Here is a 3628-nt window from a genome sequence, read left to right on the forward strand (position 1 = left end):
TGGTTTAGCAGAGTTTATTGGAAATGAGATATTTTTGGTGATTTTAAAAATTAAAAATACAAGTATTATTATACCCAATAATGATTTCAGGGACAGCCAATGTAATAGAATGTTCCAGGATATTTTCAAAAGAGAAAGATGAGGCTTCTAGGAGTAGGGAAGCTTCCAGAATAAAGTGAGTGACTTCCAAAATGAGTAATGAAATAATGATTCCAGAGAGAAACGACCACATTTTTCACTGATGAAAAATTTCACTTCCTTATTTTACATACTTCTGTCTTTATTTGTTGCTTCTTCCACTTCCATAAAACAGCCAGAATAACCAGACCAAGTGCTCCCTAAAAGGTATTTTTCAGTGGAGATAACTGTAAATTTTCATTGTGAAAAAAATCAAGAAATTATGGAAAAGTGTAAAAGAACAAAATAAAAATTACCTGTAATCTCATCACTCAAAAAGTATGATTGCAGAGCGCTTTTACCCAGATGTTTTTCTTTTTTTTCTTAAATAGTTTATTGCCAAGTTGGTTTCCATATAACACCCAGTGCTCATCCCCACAAGTGCCCTCCTCCATGCCCATCACCCCCCTTTCCCCCCTCCCCCACTCCCATAAGCCCTCAGTTTGTTCTCAGCATTCAAGAGTCTCTTGTGGTTTGCCTCCCTCCCTCTCCCCAACTATTTTTCCCCTTCTTCTCCTGCATTGTCCTCCGTTAACTTCCTCCTAATCCACCTATATGTGCAACTGTATGGTATCTGTCCTTCTCTGCCTGACATTTCACTCAGCATAACACCCTCGAGTTCCATCCATGTTGCTAGAAATGGCCAGATTTCATTCTTTCTCATTGCCATGTAGTATTCCATTGTATACATATACCACATCTTCTTGATCCATTCATCAGTTGATGGACACTTAAGTTCTTTTCCATGATTTGGCTATTGTTAAGAGCACTGCTGTGAACATTGGGGTACATGTGCCCCTAGGCATCAGCACTCCTGTATCCCTTGGGTAAATTCCTAGCAGTGCTATTGCTGGGTCGTAGGGGAGTTCTATTGTTAATTTTTTGAGGAACCTCCACACTGTTTTTCCAGAGGGGCTGCACCAGCTTACATTCCCACCAACAGTGTAGGAGGGTGCCCGTTTCTCTACATCCTCACCAGCATCTAGAGTCTCCTGATTTGTTCATTTTAGCCACTCTGACCGGCACGAGGTGGTATCTCAGTATCATTTTGATTTGTTTTTCCCTGATGATGAGGGATGCTGAGCATCGTTTCATGTGTCTGTTGACCATACCCAGATGTTTTTCTACACATACACATTTTTAAAGTGCTCAAAAGCCAAATCATTCTACACCTTCTGTTTCTAACTTTTTTTTTCATTTAATGACATCTGTGTGTCATGGACATCTTTCCATATCAATAGATATAGAGCTAGTTGTCTTTTCAAAGTGATTACATAGTATTTCACTGTATGCTTAACTAATCATCTCTTGATACACAGCTAGATAGCTTCTGGGTTTGCTACTATAAACCTCACCAAGAGAACTAATCTTATCACATACATCTTTGTTTACTTGTTTGATTATTCCTTAGGATTCTTTCCTAGAGGTGGAATCGGTGAGTCAAAACACAAGGCTTTTGGTATGCATTGCCAAGTTGCCCTCCAGAAAGGCTATACCGATATACAGTCCCATTATTGGCAAATGTAAATGTCCATTTCCCCCCACTTTGTCTGGAGAGGATCAATATGTTTAATCTTTGCCTAGCTGATAAATGATAAATTATATTCTACAGGTTTGGTCTCACTGGTAATCAAAGAGATACCAAATAAAAAAGTACCTTTCCGGTCTTCGTTGTATTTCTTTGGTGGATTACCTACTCATGCCTTTTGCCCATTTTCTTAGTTGGATATTCCCCATTTTCTTATTGATTGAAAGAGCACTTTATATATTAAGGGTACTCTTCTTTCAGTTGCTATGTAAAAAATATTTTTCTCAGTTTTTCACTTGTCCTTTAATTGTTTCTATTTTTTTTCTTTTGAGTGCAAATGCTTACATTTTATGTATTAAAGCAGTTAATTTTTTTCCTAAGGGCTTCAGTCTTCAGGGTCACTCTAGAAAGGCAGCATGGTCCTCTGCATTTTATTTTTCCAGGCATTCTGNCACGTTTCTTGTTTCTTTCCAGAGGTTCCGGAGTGAAAATGGAAGGGACCTTCAAAACCAGACCAGAGGAAATGTGACTTATTAATAGTAACACTTGACATTTCTATTTTCAGAGTGCTATAGGAGCACTAATTAGTAACCCCCTTAGCCTAGCCCCAAGGGTCACCCTGGCTGCCATTCACTCGCTCTACAAGATACTGTGGCATAGGACAGGGAAGGCTGTGGTATTCATCTGGTGGACAACACTCTACCTGGCCAAAACTTCCATCCAGGCTCCTGATTCCCCATCTGTGCTTAAATGAAGGCAAGGCAATTTCCTCCACATAGGCTGGCAAATTCCCTGAGTGCACTCAGCTGGTCAGGACAAGTTCTCTGGCTGATAACGACACTGCCGTTCCTTCCCCCTTCCCAGAAACGGGAAATCAGATAATCTGTAGGATGGTTTGCAACTTTGTCTAGGACCACCGAGGGCACTGTACCACTTTTTAATCCGCTAATCCGGATGCTTACTGCAAGAGTTAGGGAAGGCAAAGTAACGTGGAAGAAATGAGTGGACGGAAGGTACCTTCTAAGTTGGTGAATGGTGTGATCCCAAGGCCACCTTATGTGGAACTCACACCACGAAGGTGGATCGGGCTCCCTTGAGTGCCAGGCGCTGGGCTAGGGGCCGAAGGAACAATGAGGCTTAGGGCCTCTAGGCTCTAGGGCCGAACACAGGAGAGGTTCCTGGAGGGTTGGCCTCTCTGCTGAGATCCAATAGATGCTCAGGAGTTTAGCAGGAAAGGGGAAACCTGTGCACGCGAGCGAGATGAAAGCAACACACAAGCTTCCGAAGACCAGCACAGTTGGATTCAGAGGAGATAAGGGAGTATAGCAGTGTTTCTTACATTATCTTCAGAGAAGGGCTAGGGATCTGCTCCCCCCTCCATGTGTCCCAGACCAACACTTTTGTGACAAAATGCAATAAAATGGATTAACAAAAACGAACGCAATCAAAATACAAACCCCAGTTTTAAATTATTAGAGTCAGCAGGCAAAAGTTCCTCTGCCGAGTTGCTATAAAAGTTGCTGCTGTTCTTCACTTCCGTACTTAACCTCGTGGCCGACCAGCAGCAGTTTGCCTACTGGTATGGGTCCACCAAGCACGTTTGTGGAGCAGCACTGGGCCTCTAGGAAGGAGGTGGGGTCTGCAGTGGCGATGCGAGGTGTCAAGTGCGGTCTGGGAAGCTCCTCTGAATGTAGCAACAAACGGGTAGTTGCAAAGAGCAGTTTCGCTGGAGTGGCTGAGACAGAAGCCAGACCAGGCGGGTTAAGAAGTTCACCAGCATATTCCCAGCAACTAGAAAAACGTGGAAGGGAAGATGAAGGACAACAGGATGCACCTAGGCTGGGCCCAGAGGTCGCTGCCTAGACAAGATGGTAGGAGCCGCAGGCAGGCGACGTGACCGCTGGGGTTCTAACCCAGGTCCAA

General features: G+C 43.1%; 1 pseudogene; it reads left to right on the forward strand.

The window, feature by feature from the left end:
• The first annotated feature begins 3518 nt into the window (after positions 1-3518).
• The window catches only part of LOC144232329 (BTB/POZ domain-containing protein 2 pseudogene), a 1389-nt pseudogene continuing 1279 nt past the window's right edge, over positions 3519-3628 (forward strand).

This window comes from Crocuta crocuta, unplaced genomic scaffold (assembly GCF_008692635.1).
Source record: "Crocuta crocuta isolate KB4526 unplaced genomic scaffold, BGI_CrCroc_1.0 scaffold301, whole genome shotgun sequence".
Lineage (NCBI taxonomy): Eukaryota > Metazoa > Chordata > Mammalia > Carnivora > Hyaenidae > Crocuta > Crocuta crocuta.